Source organism: Nipponia nippon, unplaced genomic scaffold (genome assembly GCF_047370975.1).
Source record: "Nipponia nippon isolate SJK-2023a ecotype South Korea unplaced genomic scaffold, ASM4737097v1 scaffold_13, whole genome shotgun sequence".
In the NCBI taxonomy this organism is placed as follows: Eukaryota; Metazoa; Chordata; class Aves; order Pelecaniformes; family Threskiornithidae; genus Nipponia; species Nipponia nippon.
Genome location: NW_028262324.1, coordinates 1783542 through 1801015, shown reverse-complemented (window position 1 = coordinate 1801015; position 17474 = coordinate 1783542). Strand labels below are relative to the sequence as shown.

At 57.8% G+C, this 17474-nt stretch overlaps 1 long non-coding RNA gene across 5 annotated transcripts; it reads right to left on the bottom strand.

The window, feature by feature from the left end:
• Positions 1-10120: 10120 nt before the first annotated feature.
• Positions 10121-16235, bottom strand: LOC148056500 (uncharacterized). 5 transcript variants are annotated; one of them, XR_015703040.1, is made up of 4 exons: positions 15115-15402; positions 12508-13477; positions 11761-12014; positions 10121-10678 (listed from the first exon to the last, which is right to left on the bottom strand). It is a non-coding gene; the product is annotated as an uncharacterized LOC148056500 (long non-coding RNA). The 5 variants fall into 5 exon arrangements; XR_015703042.1 differs by lacking the exon at positions 10121-10678 and adding an exon at positions 16088-16235 and having other exon boundaries at positions 11153-12014; positions 15115-15261; XR_015703039.1 differs by lacking the exon at positions 10121-10678 and having other exon boundaries at positions 11153-12014.
• Between the last annotated feature and the right edge of the window lie 1239 nt (positions 16236-17474).

Below are 17474 nucleotides of genomic sequence, written 5' to 3'. Positions count from 1 at the left end.
AGTGACCCCTCCGGTTTGCACCGAGGGAACAAGTCCCGACCCACGGCTGGGGTGTTTCGCCCCTTGTGCCTGGGCCAGGCCCTGCTCTGCCCATGCCAGCCCCCACGGCTCGTCCCGCGGCCCCTTGCCTGCAGGCAGGGTTAGCCCCTTGCCCGCTGGCGGGCTCAGCCCCGGTTTTCCCACCGCAGGTGGGTGATGTCACGAAATCCGGCGGCACCCGGGGCGCTGCAGAGCCGGATCCGGCCACCCCGTCCCCCCCACAGCTGGGGGTGAACCCCAGCCCCATGGCTGCCCCGGCCTTGACACCGGGTAGAAACGGGAGCCCCAAAAGAGTCCAGTAAAAGCCGTGTTTGAGTTTCTAGCTTGGCAGCAGTTACTATAGCTACAGCAACGGCACCTTGCAGGCTGGTTTCCATAAGAGCTTGGTTACTATTTAACATCTCCACCCACATTAGCCCTGATTAAGCGAATCAATAAGATAACAGGAGAGGCAGGTTTCCTTGCCCTGCCTCTCCGTGCTCCCTCCTGCCTTCACCTAGTTCCTTAGTGAAAGACATTTTTATTTATTTATTTAGATTTCTTTTTATTCCTCTACTTCCTCTGGTTTTCGCCCCAAGTCCCCATAGCAGTAGCCGGCGAGACATGGTCAATGTAAGCACCCAGCTAAGCGCTAAGATGGAGGCTCCATATGGTGAGTACAGCGTTCCCATCGCCCGCGCTGCCGCCCCGCCGTCGCTCGTGGGAAGCGGGGCTGGGAGCGGGCAGCAGCCCCCGGCCCCACGTCCCGGCCCCGCCGTGCTGCCCGGCCCCCGCTGGCTCAGGCACCTCCAAAGGCTGGAGATGGAGGCAGAAAATGGGTCCCCGATTAATTGTTCTATAATATATACATATAGATGTATTTTCTCTCTTTCACTCTGCTTGGCTCGAAGAAGAAGGCACGTGCCCGAGGGAGCAGAGCGGTCTGACCCGCTGGCAGAGGGGCTGCTGCAGGGTTCGCAGCAGAGGAAGCAGTTTAGGAAGGAGGTGACGTGCTGCCTTAGGACACGCAGCTGGCCCCAAAGCAAAGGCTGTGGGCGGCCCGTGGCATGCCCGGGCTGCGGCAGCGGGCGCAGCGGGCGCCCGCCAGCTCAGCTGCTCTTGCCGAGGGCTGGGGCCGGGCTGGTGTTAATGCTGGGCAGGTTTCCCAGCAGGGACTGGAGTGCCCGGACGAATGGCATCCTCTGCGGTGCAGAGCATCGGGCGGCACGCCGCTGCCTGGAGCGCCCCGGCCACGGGGAGATGCCCGCCAGGCCTGTGTCCCGTGCTTCCCGGGGGCACTGTGGGTATCAGCCCTGGGCCGCCCAGGGCTGCCACTCTCCTTGGCTGTGCCAGATGCCAACTGCCAACAAATGCACGTGGGGGACGGGTGCCCCCTGCCCGGGCTGCCGGCAGCCTGCCGTTACCCTCGGGACTGGTCCAAATGTGCCCGTGCTGGAGCATCCTTGTCAGGCGAGGGGCCGGGGCTGGTTTGGCCCCGTGCGATCTGGGAACGCCAGTTCCCTGGGCATGGCCAGGGTGTGAAGTGAGGTTCCAGCAGACAAGGTTTCACAGTTACAAGGTTCTCCATCACTTCCCTGTGGCTCTCCCTCACACCCTATGGCTCTCCATCACTTCATCATGGCTCTCCATCACTCCCCCTGGCTCTCCATCACTCTCCATCACATCCCATGGCTCTCCATCATTCTACCTTGCCTCTCCTCACTCTATTTTTCACATCCTCCTCCTCTTCTCCTTTACCACACCCCACTCACAAAGACGCACGGCCCCACCAGCCCACACTCCAGCCGCCGCGTGTGCTCCAGCCAGGCCCCAGGAGGGCCTGGGGGGCTCCCAGGTCTCCTCGCCCTTTGATCATGGTCCTGTTTTGGGTGGTGGCTTCTCTTGCTCCAGGTCTGCGGCTTCCTACGGGTGCCACCTCCAGCCCTAACTTGCCCCTGTGCTGGGCGCCCACGCTGCAGCGAGGCCCCGTGCCTCCTCGCCCCAGCCCCCAGCGCTTCTGTACTCTCCAGACCCAATTCAATTTTGGCTCACATGGCCCCGTGCTGAGCCATGGCCGGACACTGGGCTCATCGGCATTTCCGTGGGTCCACAGCCCATTGCAACGGAAACGTGTAGGAATTGCATAGGATCTGCAATAGCGTTGCTGTGCTGACCTGGAGCAGGGAGCTACAATCAAGGAGTTAGTTACAAAATGCTGAGTTTTAGCCTGTTTTTATCAGGTCGCTCATTTGTACGTCCCTGGCTCACAAGAGCTGGGGCTCTGGAGGAGCTCCCATCACCACAGCTCTGAGCCGCAACAGCGGGACAGGGCCTCGTGCAAAGCTGGACTCAGAAAAAAGCCAAGTTTTTGGTCTGTGCAGTGCAGGTTGTGGTTTTGCATCCAGCTGGCACTGCTTGGACAACGTGCAAGGAGCTGCGTGGTGAAGGCTGCTCGTGAGCGGGTAAAACAATGGCTCGATGCCTCTGAGATGGACAGAGGGTCGGATCCTGGAGCGAGGGCATCTCTGTGGGCTGGTCCAGCAGAAGCCAGTGCTGAGCACCCCCCAGGCTGACACCCAGAGCGAGCGGCTCTGCAGGAGGGGACGCTCCTCCCTCCCTGCTGCTGGTGGGGAGATGTCTCCCAGCCCACCCAGCTCGCAGGGACTGACTCGTGCCGCATTTGCAGGAGAGGGGAGGCCCAAGTGATGCTCCCATCAGCCTGGGAGGCACAGCAGGGTGGGGTGGCTGGGTTTGCGTCTCCCCAAATCCAGGGTGCTCGTGTCCTGCTTTGCCCCAGGGTGCGAAGCCAGCCTCGTTTCTGCAGCGAGCAACAGGCTGTGCCTGACAGATGCAACCCAAGGAGCTGAACAAGCTCTTTAATCACTTATGATTAAGTTCTTTTGCCTGCTTGCAGCTGGCTTTAATGCGAGCAGCCGCTTGCCAACGCTGGCACATCGGTGACTTTAAAGACAGGCAGGCAAATCTTTCCACTATTCATTTCCTCCTGATTTTTTTTTTTTTAAATCCTGATTTTCTCCTGATTTTTCAGTGGCCTCAGCGACCGAGGCAGGCGCAGGCAGAGCCAGGCGCCGCGGGGTGGCTGGGGAAGAATCGCTGCGCATCCCACCTGCAGCTGCAATCCCCATCTGCTCCCGTGGCCAAACAAAGGCGCACTCCAGCCAGCACCCACGGCTTGCGAGCCTCTCGCGGGGCCAGGCTGCCGAGCCTGGGGCCTTGCAAGGGGCAGAGAGAAAAATAATAAGAATAAAAAAGCAAGATGGGCCTCCCAGACCAAAGCAAGAGGAAACTCAGAGTGTTGGCAGAAGGAGGGGAGTCCTCATAAATAAAACAGGTGAAAAAGTTATCCAAACAGAGGCGAGGAAGGGCTGGCGAGGACAGGGGGCCAGGCAGCGCCTGGCTTCCCCGGGAGCCTGCAGTGCCGCGGGGCTGGGGCTGGGCTGGGCACAGCAGCCAGGATGCGTTGTGGGGCAGATGGCACCGTGGTGGCCGAACCACTGTGGTCACCGCGAGGTTTATCCCCTTGCAAAGCAATGGGGGTGCTCCAGGCTGCGGTGTCGGCGCAGAGCCCCGGCCGTGCCCACCAGCGCTGCCCTCGTGGCCGGCCGGCTCCCGGCCCTGGGCAGGACGGGCCACTCCAGCTGCCATCGCGCTGGCATTGCGGGGCTCAGCTGGCAGCTGCGCATCAGGTTCCACCAGACGAGCCTTCGGCCTTGGAGGGGTCGTACGGTTATTTTCAGCTTCCTTTGATCGATGGAAAGACTTTCTGATTTTTCATCTTCCTATCCATCTGAGAGGCTTCAGCAGTTCAGCATCCATTTGGAGCCAGGGATATATTGTAAGGGGAAAGCTGGGTGCTGGCACTCAGCCTCGGGACGGCGAGCGGGTCTAGCCTGCTCTTTGCAGCGGTGGCATCAGTAAGAGCAGAGAGCGGGGCATCCCCCTGCTGCAGTTACTGCCACCCTCCCCATCCATCCCTGCCCCAAGCTGCCACCAGCATTCCCCCTAAACCATACCTTGGGAGCACTTATTTCCCTCCCATCAGACCTGTGGCTTGTGTAAAGGACTTGGAGGATGCCCTGCCAGGCAGTGACAAAGGTGTCCTGTCCCCAGCACCCTGCCTGGGTCCCTGGGCAAGAAGGGAGCGATGCTGCAGCTCCAGGTGAGCCGCGGGGCTGGGGGCCAATTCAGCACCCTCGCCAGCACTGCTGAGGACAGGCTGCGAGCTGGAACGGGCTCCTCCGGGCACGCTGGTGCTAAAACCCCGTGGAGGCTGCAAATGGGTGTGTGAGAGGGCAGGGGATGGAGAGGGGGCAAGGGGACGGTCCTCAACTGGGCAGCGAGGAGGCGACGAGCCCCCGGCTCCACCTTTATCCTCCCGATGAGACTTGGGCGCGATCCAGGAATTGCCCGCAAGCCCAGCACAGGTAGCACCTCTAGGTCGCATTTTGGGAGTGGCTCTTGGAGTCGGGGATCCCCGGGGCCGGCGGTTACAGCAGGGGCCGGCGCATGATCGGGGCCAGCTTGGTAAAGCAGCTTTGGAAATTCGCTGAAAAATGCAAGACGTCAGAGCTGCTCAGGCGTTTTGGTCAGATGTGGGGAATAGTTTCAGCTGAAGAACATAGGAGGAGGCAAAATTTCTGAGTATTTTTACTTTTCATTGTGAAGCAATTATTTTTGATTGCCAAATAGATCTAATTTTTTATAGGTTTCCCCTAGATATGACCCAAACTGAGCTTTTTCCCCTTGATTTATTGTGTCACCTGCTATTCAATACCTCTGTTTACTCCTTGCGTCCTGTGTCCATGGCCTGGAGGTTGTCGGGGATCGGTGGGCGTTGGGACACCTGGCACAGCCAGGTCCTTGTCCCCACTCCCGCCGTCCCTGCCGACTGTTGGGGGTGGCCATAACACTGCTGCTGGCAGGGCCAGCACTTAACAGGGCACGAAATGGCCAAGCAGGGTCTTGCTGCATCCAGGAATACGCACTGGGATTTAGATGGGATGCAAAAGGGACAACCACTGCTTTAGCCGCCTTGGCCCGATCCTGAGTGCTGTTTGCTGGTGCTTGGCGGAGGTTTCCTTGGGGAAGAGCTGGGGATGCTCCCCCCGGCACGGGGGGCTGCAGGGACACTGCTCGGTGTCGCGGGGTGGCTGCGCTTGCCCGCAGGGTTGCGACTTCCACCCCGGCCGCTTACCGGGCCAGCAGCACACCCTCGTCTTTGGCTTCGCTCAAAAAACACGATGGGGTTTTTGTAAGGGGGAGTGAGCACAGAGGGCTGCTGTCAGTGGGCAACGGGCTCCAGCTCTGGGAGGCGTGGGGTGGGAGGCTGGGAAGGTTTGAGGAGTGTCGGAGAGCTATTTTGAGCTCCGCAGGGCAAGGGTAGGTCTGCAAGCCACCCTTCACAGGGACATGCTCGATCTGTTCTGCTGACATTTCTTAAATGCCATTAAAAAACAATTTTTATTTAAAGTGAGCGCAAAGGGGCAGTGATGGTCTTGCAGACAGCGAGGTCTGGGTGCTTTTAAACACAGCAATATTTGCCGCAGGAGCGGGGCCAGCAGCGGGGGACGGGGCAGCGCACAGGGCAGAGCCAAGGGGTACGTCAGGCAGGGGGACACCCGCGAGCGTCTCTGCCAGCGGGCTTGGGGTTAGAACGGGGCAAAGACTGCAAAAAACTGTCCGTGACCGTTTGTGTTCAGGCTCCTTCTCTGTTTGCTTTCCTCAAATATTCAAGCAAACAAGGTTCCTGGCAGAAATGTTTGTGGAAATGGCAAATGTTGCAGAATTTTCATGGAAGGCAAATTTCAAGGTAGTGGCTGGATCGTGAACCCAGGGCTGATGGCTCTGCTCGCCCTCGCTGGGCAGAGGCACCGCATTCCCACTGGGGCCGCTGAGCTAAGCCGGGTCTCAGAAGCAATTACTCCCAGGAACGGCTCGTGTCCAAGCTTCAGCTTGAGCATCAACAGAAATTATCCAGCAAATCCCTTCAGGAAATACATGCCTCAAAAAAGAATGGTGGGCTCTGGATGATGCACCAAAGGTGCGAGAGGAGCAGCTCCATGCAGAGCAAGTGGCTGTGGAAAGGCACCAGCAGCCGAGGAGTGGATGGATCCTGGCTCTAAAAAGCCGAGGGGCTGCGCAACTGGACCAGATTTTCTATCCCAAAAGGCTGCAGCCACTGGAGGGACTCCGGCTGCAGCCCCACGGTACCGGGAGCCTCGGTGCCGAGGGGCGGATGGGGGCCATCACTGTGGGCTTAAGGCATCCGAGTCCCCAGCACCAAGGTGTCCCTGCGGGCTCAGCTGGTGCTGGCATCTCCCGGTAGGAAGAGTGAAGGTGGGGAACAGGAATACTGTGGGCCTCATGCGGTGGGTCGCCATGCACGGGCCCATCCTCTGTGGTGGTGCTCTGGGAGCTCTGACACCTTTTCCCTCTCTGGACATCCAAGCTAGTTTGACACCCCGCATTTCATCGCAGCCCTCTCTCACCTTGCTCATCCTGCCCCAGGCTGCCCAGGGCAGCACCTTACCCACGGCTTCGTCCATCTACCCTAAAACTCATCCATCAGGATGGGTGGCTCAGCTCCTGCTGCCGAGCGTGGGGCACCCGAACCCACCAATGTGGGACCAGCGGGCTCCTTTCACCCGCCTCCGCACCAGAAACCTGTCCCGGCCATGGGTGTGTGCGAGATTTTATGGGCAATAACCCCTGGGAAAGTGGGAAACGCAGGGATAGCCATACACTCAGCTTCCTGGCGTGGCCCAACGCTCTGGCTAGGAGAGCCAATGTCAACAGATAGACCTGAAGGAAGGAGCAAAACCAAATACATGGGCACTTCTCAGAACAAGAGCTGTAAAACCTGCGCAAACCTGAACAAGTGCCACAACACTCTTTTATACGGTCAGAATCAATAGTCGAGCCCACTCGACGTGTTTGCTGACACATAAACAACAGCCACCGCGCTGCGTTTATGGCCCAGCGCCTTTCATGGAGGCTGCAGAGCCCGGCAACTCCCGCCCTGCTCAGCCCCTTCTCTCCCCCTGCTCCCAGGGGAGGCTCGTCATTTTGCTGCATTTTGCCTTGATGCCCCGTGAGAAGAACCTGCTGCTCCTTTCCAGCATCCCAGCCTGCCCCTGGTTTCCAGCCCACTGGGCAAGTCCCGCATCCCACCCCGTCACGTCCATTGGGATGGCAGGGTCCATCCCGCCGCCCCCAGTGAAAAGCAGCAACCCAGCCCAGGAAGGGGATCCACTGGTGCTAACGTCGCCCAAGGAAATTTGGCCACAGACCGGGAGGCTGGGCAGGGTGTCAGGTTAATGGATAGGGCAACGCTGGGGGCTCAGCAGAAGGCACAAAAGACCAACCACCCTATGGAAAAACCCCTGCCTGTGCTGCAGGCCCCCATCCAGCTGCATGGCCTCTCGCTTGCAGCCGCCGTGGCTCGTGAGCAGGAGCAGGTCCTGCCCCGGGGACGGGCAGGCTCAGCCAGGTTGAGGTGCCCCGGCAGGGAGGAGCAGAGAAGGCACCAATGGGCGCTTGACGGAATCGGCCCATGCAGAGAGCCCGGCGTCGGCAGGGCAAAGGCAGCACCAGGAAACAAAGGGTGGAATAAGGAGGCAGGAGGGGCAAGGGGACAAACTTGTATTCAGTCCTGGTGAGGCCGCCCCTCGAATGCTGTGCTCAGCGCTGGGCCCCGCACCCCAAGGCGGCCATGGAGGGGCTGGAGCGTGGCCAGAGCAGGGCAGCGAGGCTGGGGCAGGGGCTGGAGCCCAAGGCTGGGGAGGAGCGGCTGGGGGAGCTGGGGGGGCTCAGCCTGGAGAAGAGGAGGCTGAGGGGAGCCCTCATCGCTCTCTGCAACTGCCTGAAAGGAGGCTGGAGCCGGGGGGGGTCGGTCTCTTCTCCCCAGGAACAAGCAATGGGACGAGAGGGAACGGCCTCAAGCTGCGCCAGGGCAGGTTTGGGTTGGGTATTAGGGAAAACTTCTTCATGGAAAGGGCTGTCAGGGCCCTGGCCCAGGCTGCCCAGGGCAGGGGCTGAGTCCCCATCCCTGGAGGGATTTAAAAGATGGGTAGACGTGGTGCTTGAGGACATGGTTTAGTGGTGGCCTTGGCAGTGCTGGGTTAGCGGTTGGACCTGACGACCTTAAAGGTCTTTTCCAACTTAAACGATTCTATGATTCTATAAACAGCCGGGCTTCAGATCCACAGCCCTGGTTGCTCCCCTGCCTGGAGTCTGCTGCCTTCAAGGACTAAGTGGTGGTGGGATGGAGGTGGTGGCTTTGCCACTGTGTGGACACCCTGGTGGAAGCAGAGCCAGGTGCTTTCCGCGGCTCGTCCATGGGTACGTGCCTGGGTCTGCCACTGTCTGGGAGAAATCTCTGTTGACCTGGGTGTGTTTCCCTGTTACAGGCATTAAAACCAGTGTGGAAACAGAGGGGTGAAGGGAGGTGCCATGGGGTTATGCACAGTTCAGACTTGGCCCTGCCCTCGATGCTGCTCCCCGCTCCATGCAGGTGCGCTGGGCATCTGCCCCCATCACCAGTGCACCCCTTCCCCGGGCACGGAGCCAAGATATGGACCTGCTGGTCATTCCCACCCCTGACCCACCAGGAGCCTTTTGGAAGCTGCTGGCAGCCATGTGCTCTCCAAATTAATTTGAATGTGCCCCAGGCAGGCCCGGGTGGGAGCAGAGGCTCACGGAGATGGGACGGGAATGGTTTAGGAACAGTTTTCCTTCATTAAACTCGTGCCTTTGAGATGTCGCTCTGGGTCCGACATCTCTGGAGGGCAGGAATGAGCTCTCTCCTCCTTGGCACAGCGAAAGCAGAGGCGGGCTCAGCGGGAGGAAAGCCATCCGAGGAGGAAGGGAAGTGCAGGAAAATGGGTGTTTCAGATGGGCTTGGCCCCGCAGTCAGTTCCTCCGGGTGTGGAGGCTGAGCAAGGCCACGCTCGCTCCTGGCCCTGGTCCGGGCCACAGCCGTGCAGCACAGGGCTGCGTTGCAAAGGCGCCCAGTTCTCCCTTTTGGCGTCCAATTCATTGCTCAGTGCCTGTGAAAACCCAGGGCAGTGCCACTCTAATCCCTCACCTCATTTTCCTCCTCCGGGCTAAGCAGGGCCACACATGCCAGCACACACTCCCTGCAGAGGAGAAAAATCTTGGTGCTCAGCAGCCTCCGCGCTCCCCTCTGGACTGGGGCCAAACAAGTCAACACCAGACTGTCGCAGCAGCTTCATCTCCAGAAAAAAAAGCAGAGAGTGCAGCGTCACGGAGGCAGAGAGGGGTTTCTTGTAGCCTGGCCGTTGGAAAATCCCTTTTCCTCCTGCTGGGCTTGCCTTGGCCCGGCCGTGGTGCAAGGCACTAGCCGAAATCTCGGGCTGCCTGGGACATGGAGGCTCCTGGATTCCCCATCCACAGCACCAATGTGCACAATCGATTAAGAAATCTCAGCCCCAAGAGTTTTCCAGGTCCTGTTTTCCTTGGGAGAGGATGAGGAGTGGAGGGCACCGGCACAGAGCAGGCAAGCTCCCCGGGGAGCTGCGGGAGAGCTCTGGCAGTGATGCCCCTGGGGTAGCTGGAACCATTGGAGATGTTCTCCAGGCTCTGCAGGACACAGCTCAGGGCTGCCTGAAGATGGGGAGCACCACGTGCGCAGCTCCCTGCCTGCTACCCTGCTTTGTCCTCGCTTCTCCTGGCCCTGCACGTCGTGATGGCGGCTGGGAGGGAAGACAAAGGTTGTGCCTCAAGGATATGGTGTTCTGGGTATTTATACAGAAACACTTTAAAGCGAAAGCAGCCAGCCTCTCCCCAGAGAGGGAGTCAGGCCCGCTCCTGCTGTTAAACACACCCAGGCACATTTCCCGGAGCAGCCTCCAGAGCTGCACATGCGGTCGGGCACCCCCTGCCCCGCAGAAATCCAGTGACAGGCCAGAGGCCAGGGTGAGGGCACTGTAGAAAGGTGGCCCAGAAAGCAGCGGGCATTCCTGCGGGCACCAGCAGCGGGGCGCAAACCTGGAGCCACCTTATAATTCCCCTCCGGGTAGTGGCCAGAACCCTTTAAAACCTGCGTCTCTGTGGCACAAACTCCTGCTCCCCATCAAATCTCATTGTGACCAGCATTAAGGGATTAGCCGGTCCCTGCTGCCGCACCACAGCCAGCTCCCGGGCATGGCTCGTGCCCGGCAGCCCGTGGGGGGCTCGCCGGCTGGACGGCCCCGTCCGAGGGCGAGACTCCCCTAGCTCTGCCTGCCGAGCTGAGCACCCCTGGAAGATGAATGGCAGCAGATACGACCTGCTCCGGGAAAGACCAGGTACTCCTCGCGCTCGCCCTGGCACTCACAGCGGGGCGAGAAGTAGCTGCGTAGCCAGCGCTGCGGAGGTGACGTGAACGAAGGGCATTGGCAGCCCCCCCACGGGGGCTCCACTGGGGTTTTGGAGCTGCTGAAATACGGTCCTCACCCACATACGTACCGCTGGTCCCCATCCGAGGGGACCCCCAGGTCTCTGGTTTCTGTTTTGCTTTGTGCAGAGTGAACGTGCCGGGTTTGTGGGTGGCGATGGCTGATGTCCCCCAGCTCGGTTCTGGGGCTCTCAAGAGAGGCACCCCAGCGCGGGCAGCACGGTGGAGCGGGTCCTGTGACTCCTGGGGGAAGAGGTGGTGGAGCCGGGCTGGCGTCCCACGGACGCCCCAGTGACTGCTTGCACCATTTGGGAAATGAATTGATAGTTCTCAGCCCAGTTCCCAGAGTCTGGCATTACTGCCCTGGGCTGCAGCCTCGGCAGGCCCGGGACAGATCCAGCCCGCTTGCAGCGCAGCCTCAGGTCCTGCCCTGTTTGCTGCCGCCTTCTTAGCCAAAGATGTCTGCCACATCGTAATGAAACCTTAAAAACAACTAAGGGAAAAACACTTCCAATGCAAACCTTATCGGTTGCACAGAGCTCTTACTAGAAAGGTTTTCTGGGTCCCTCTCCGCAGCCCCCTCCAGTGCAGGTCTCCCACCTCTGTACTCAGCCCCTCGGCCCCAGCACCCACGGGGACCCTGGCACAAAGGTGAGGCAGCGAGGAGGCTGGCTGGGCTCAGGGTGCTGCAGGGGGGTTTGCAGGCACTCGGACATGGTTTGAGCATCCCGAGTCCCTGACTGCTGCGCCTCGCAGAGCCTCATCCACAAAACACCCCACCGGCCTCCGCTCGACCCCGGGGCACAGCAAAAATCCTGGGGCTCCTCTTGCTTCAGCAATTCCCCCACTCGAGCAGGGCTTGCGCTGGCAGCGGGGTTTGTGGCTCCTGGGGCAGCCTGCACCCTGAGCCACCACACCGCAGGCCGAGGTCCCCACGCCAGCGGGGAGCCACGTGCTGGGAGCTGCTCCCAGTGAATACCTGCGCTGTTATCAGCTGGCGATCAATTTAGAGAAGTTCATGGTTTCAGCCACCCATGATACGTTTACTAGAAATGGTTCATTTCCTCAAATGATGTAGTTTATGGTCATGATATATTTTAATTTCTTTATGATACAAGAGGTCGATGGCACTGGGCCTTGCAGGAGTGTAAAGGGACAAATAGTAGCGTTATCCTGGCTTGGAGACATAGGTCGGATACTCGAAGGCTAATTAGCAGTTTGCTATGTTGTTTGTTAGCCAGGAGCCAGGCAGTTGGCTGGCCATGGGTTTACGGGGCTGTGGAGATGTGTGATCCCCCCGCCTCGCTGTCCCCCCTGCAACAAACCTTGTATGTAGGCAGCTCCGCTCTTCCCACACCTTGCTTTCTGCTGTGGCTTTTTGTTTCCGTGGCAGTAGACAGGACGGTTGTGCTGCATAGGAGGGTGCTGTGGCGGCCACGGGCTGCAGGGGCGTGAAGCTGCTGGGGATGTGGAGCTCCTGAGCACTGTTTTGCTCCCAGTTACCCCTCTGGCACTTGCTGTGCTCTGGTGGTTGAGGATGTTGGGGACAAGCCAGGCTATTCAGGCACTCTACACGCTCCTGCAGAGAAAAAGCATTTTGCACTAACTTGTTTCCTTCTGACTCCAGAAACCAGAATCTCTCAAATTTTAACTTATCACCCCTTTTTTTATTTTTTTCCATGCCCAGCCTACCTTTCCCAGTTCAGACCTGAGGGATGCTCAGCAGCCTTCCCCCTTCCTCCGGCTGCCTCCCGTCAGCGACACGGGTGGCCCTTTCCCGAGACGCCCGCAGCCGCCCGATCCAGGAGGATGCTTTTTGCCCTTGAGGAGCCCTTAACTTGCCCTCCTCCAGGGACACAGGTTCAGCCTGTCCCCCCACCGCCCCTGCCCCACTGCAGCTCTCCCTCCGCCCCCAGCAGCTTTGCAGGCTTTTGCCTTAATTTCTAGCGAGGGCCGATGCCAAGAGTCGCAGCAGCGACTGGAGGTCACTCCCGGCAGGCATGGCACGCTGATGCACCCACCTTCGCAAAAAGATAAAATAAATTTAAAAAAAGTAAAACTCGCTTTGTAACCTTTGTTGATTTTGGCTGTTCTCCTCCTCTGCCTATTGCTCCACCAGCTGGAACGATTCAGGGGCTGTTTCGTGTGCGTATAACGAAGCAGAAAGTCGATGAAACCCAGAAGCCCTGCAAACCGCTGGCAGGGGTGAAGGGAGAGACTCGCTTGCCTGCCAGACTGCGAGCTCAGTAGGGATCTTTTTCCTGGGAAGCTGCAGGATTACTTCAGTTCCAAAGGGATCATATTCACCTGCTAAACAAGACGTGGGCTGCTGAGATCCCTGCCATACTAAACGTGTGAGCTGGCGAGGCATGGAAGGCAATAGGTGCTCGCTGCTGGCAGCAAACCCTTTCTCCAGCACTGCTGCTTCCCCGTGGCTTCTGCTCCCCCATTGAAACAGGGCTTAAACCGCTGGATTCGAGCTGAGCATCTGCCAGCCTAGGCAGTGAATCTGGAACAGCACGTGGCAAAGTCAGAGTTTCTCTGGATTTCCTCCCAAATGGGCAGGAGAGTGTTTTGCTGGCGAGTGGCCGGGTCTCCGCTGGGTTGGGGTCTGGATGGAGTGCAACGCTGGCAGTGGAGGGTCTGGATGGGGCAAGCGGGATCAGCAGCGGGAGCTGTAGTTTGGGCCAAGTTGCAGCCTGCGGTGTAATGCAAGAAGATGAATCTAAAGTTCCTCTTCCTCGTTTGGTCTTGGGCTTATTGAGTGATTTTGTGTAAAAACACAGCAGCCAGATTTCCAGAGTCGCAAGTGCCAACCTGTGGGTCCCAGAGGACAGATGCCGTTTTCGAGGGCTGCAATGAAGGCAGAGTGATTGCAAATACAGCCCAGCAAACGCGCTGGCATTTTTGAGCACGGCTGCCCTTCTGAGAACAGCTCAAACTCACTGGCCTTGCTAAACACCAGCTCCTAAGAGTACCAATAATTACTTCCTCACGTGTTCAGAGCCTTCGTTAGGCAGGATAGTAAACCCCTTTCTGGTCCTGGAATGAAAGGCACACACAGTGTTATCGCTAGAGGAGTATATGCTGAAATGGTCTGTCTGTCCGTCCCCATGTTTGCAGTTCTTTCCCTACCGCTTTTGCATAGTAGCTATTTATTTTAGCTCCAATAATTTCCTCCAGGTCTAACATCCAACCCAGCGTCGGCTGAAAGGCACACGCTGCTTTTGGAGAGGAGTTCAAGCAGAGCCTGCTCCCTCCTTTGAAGCATCTCTTCCCCATGTCCAAAAACTGCCTTGGTTCTCCATACGGTGATTTTATAGCCTGGAAGCCTGGATGGTTCTGGTTGGTTTGGGCACTTTTTGATAACTTTGGTGAGAAATAGCCTGAGGTTGCAGTGAAGCTGCCTCTGTCACCCTTAGCTGCGCCGGGGAGCCCGGGGTGCCACTGCGTGTCACAAGCTCACCAGTGAGAGTGTGTCCGGGTCTGCTCAGGCATCGCCTGTCCTGGGCATCGCCCCCAGCTCCAAACAGCTTCTGTCCCAACCACGGCGACAGGCGCTTCGGCCGTGGGCAAAATAAATCACCAAGGGTGATTTGTTGTTGAAGAGGATGATAAAATGCCTGCGTCTTCCCTCAGGCACGGGTCTGGCACGTGGCTGTGGTCACCTACTGCCTCTCAGGGCTGGATCTTTCTGATCCGCCTCCCTGGGTGGAGGTGGTGGATCTTTCTGGTTCATCTCCACCAAGCATTTTGCCAGGGCAGGGACGCGGCTGGCAAGGGGCAAACAGACCCTAAACAACTTCTGCTGAATCATCGGTTTTCCTGGAGACTTCTCGCTGCTGCCGGGGACATTCTGGGGATGGACATGGGAGCAGGACCCTGTCTGTGTGTCCGTCATATCATTGCCTGGCACGGAGGCAAAGATCTGCCACTTGAACCGGGGGCTTGTTTCAGCTGCACTGATCTGCAGCCCCCCCAGCCCCTGCCAAATTCCTTGGAGCTGCTTATTAACACACGGACAACTCTGCTCCGGAGCCACGGCACGCCGAGGCAGAAGGCAGAGCGGTTTGACAGTGTGGCCTAAATATCCCTGTTTACAAAAAGTCTGACAAAACACAAGCCCTTGGCTTTATCTTTCCCATTTGGAAATAGCCACAGAGCAAATATACTTAAGGCATGAAGGGAGGGGGATTTATATTGACTTTAGAAAAAGCTGTTCTTTAAAAACAGGAAAAAAAGCTCATCCTCGAGCTGTGCAGACCGGCTGCTAGACCCAAACGTCTTGCACAGAGGCTTAAAGCCTGCCTGCTAATCTGTAGCAGTTCTGTGTGAGCAAGTCATGCAGTAAACTGCTCTCTGTTAATTTTTTAATGCAGAATAAACAGGTCAAGAAATGATTAGCATGAGAATAAGTTGAGCTTAATCGGGAGAATCAGAAAAGATGAGAGGGAAGAGGCAAATTGGAGTTATCAGTTAACCATACGGAGTGGCTCTGCCTCCACGAGCTCATGTTCCCTCTTGTTTTCCATCCCCTCTGAAGCTGCCTTTTTTTTCTGCCTCCCCTAATTTAAATGATGAGCTAAAATTGCTGGTATAAGCACAATGGAAGCCCTTGTTTCTCCTTCTCATTTTCTCTCTGCCACGGCTGCCCAAATTGCAGGCGATAAGGCTCCTACCTGGTTCTTCCTGATGGTCCTTCCCATTCTGCATGGAGAAAGGAAGCTGCTGACGTTAAGGCTGAAACGTGCAAAATCCGCTTTGTGTGCGTACAAGCGCTCTGCTCCAGCGCAAACGTTTCGGTGTGATCCCGGCGGATCTGGGGACTGAAGGGAGGCATCCGTGGGCAAGGGGAAGAGCAGCCCTCGGGACTGCTTGGAGTGGAGTTTGGTCAGTGGTCGGAGATCTATATTCTCAGATAGGCAGGACTTTGTCCACAAACTGGAATTTGAAATTTCAAAGGGGAAAAAAAAAAAAAAGGGCAGAAGAGACCTTTGCATGTGTGGAGATGACTACACTGGCGACGTTCCCCTGGGGCTTTTGTTCTTTCTCTTCTACCTCAGCTTTGTGCTTCCCCAACAGCTCGCTCGGTGAATCGGTGGTGGGCTGAGCACGGGCCTCAACCTTGTTCGGGGCTTTCCTGCTCTGGAGAGGTTTCAGACCCAAAACCTACCTCTGCTTCACCTACGTGCCAAGGAAAAGCCCCTCCAGCCCCACAGTGGCCTTGGAGCTGCAAGTGGCATGCGAGGAGTGATCCGGAGTCGGGGCTGCAAGGGGCAGCGGTGGCATCGCTGATGTAGGACGAGGTTTGTCCTGGGGCTCCGGGTACTGGCATTTCTGCCAGGGATTTTTTGGGAGTGCAGAGCTGTGAGAGAGAAAAGCAGAGGGCAGGAGGATCCCAGGCTCCCAGCTGCAGCGCGATCACTGTCTGTGCTCAGAAGGTCTGTGGGCGACCCCAGACTGGGGGGTCCGGTCGATGCACTGGAGGGCAGGGCTGCCGTCCCGCGGCAGGCTGGAGAAACGGGCCAGCAGGAGCCGCAGGGCATCGAGGGGATGCGGCCAGGCTCCTCACAGGGTGCGTGGTGGGAGGAGATCAACAGGCCTAAAAACTGGAGAGAGGCTCAGACAGTGTCTAAGGAGGGACTTACTCACCATGAGGACAGTCAAGCATCAGCTGCCTAGAGAGGCTGTGCGGTCTCCATCCTTGGAGGTGTTCAAGATCCAAGTGGATGGAGCCCCAGGCAGCCCGTGCTGCTCTCACAGCTGGCCCTGCTTCCAGCAGGAGGCTGGAGCAGAGACCTCGAGGTCCCTTCCAACCTCAATTACCCTTTGATCCTGCAACACCCCATTGCAGAAGGGCAGGAGGAGCCCCGGGAGAGAAGTCTGCTCACCCACTTGGCATGAAGAGCTAGCAAGCACGGTAGCTGATGCCATCCTTACCATAAATGCTGTATTAAATACTCTAATCCTGATCCTCATTTACCGAGAAGCATAGATCTTACTTTCAGGAAATCCCCTTTTGCTTTGGATGAATTTGCCAGTCAGGGACACATAGATAAGGCAGAATTAGTGTCGTGATCTGCCAGTGTGGGAAAGGATTTACTGATCAACAGATAAAAATTAAATAATTGCTTGGTACGGAACACTTCATGCCCCGGCGCTGTCATGGTCTCCTTCGCAGCTGTCTCCTGGCGTAGGAAACAGTGGGTGGACGGCACAGAAAATGAGGACAAGAGGAGAGAGGAGAGGGCCTGAAAACTGAACTTGCCCTGAGCACCTGGTCTGGGAACAGCCTTCGCCGGCCGGGGGGGTTTGCCAGCTACGAGCTGTCTCTCTCTCGAGTAAAAATGATGAAGGACAGAAGTGTTTGAATCAGTCCCACAACCAGCTGCTGACTTGAACGTCTCCAACCTAAACCAGCTGCAGGGCCGCAGGTCCTGTTGGCTAGTACAAGCCATGACTACATTGGTAAGCTGTCCCAAAGCCCACCGCGCAGGGACGTCGGGGGGAGACAAGGACTCCCCAGGCAGAGCATCCCTGGGGAGACACCGTCTCCCACTGCAGAGCGTGCCAGGGGAGCAGCTGACACGTTTCCACCAGGAGCCCACCTCCGGGGCAAGGGAAGGGCGCAGTGTCCTTGACTGGTCTGGTCCTCGGCCTCCATGCCAAGACAAGGGATTTGGGAGGGGGCACTGGTGACCGACGGGGGACACCAGCAGTGAGAAAACGACGGTCGACAGCACCCTGGGGCGGAAAGTGCCACGTCCCATTGACAGCCCCAGCCTCGTGAGCCATCTAATGCTCTCCAAACTTCCCCGCTCCTTATCTGCCGCCCTCCCGCACACGCTGCCTCTCCGATTTCTATTCCTGGCCCTTTTAATCCTTCCTGCCCAGGGAGCAAACGGCCTTTGCAGCCTTCCTTGCTCAGCAGGCTATTTAAGCAAAAGGTTTGTTTTGCTGAGCAGAGCAAAATGGGTCATGCTTTTACGATATTTTACTAGACGCTGTGGCAAATCCTGCACATATTTGACCTAGTGTC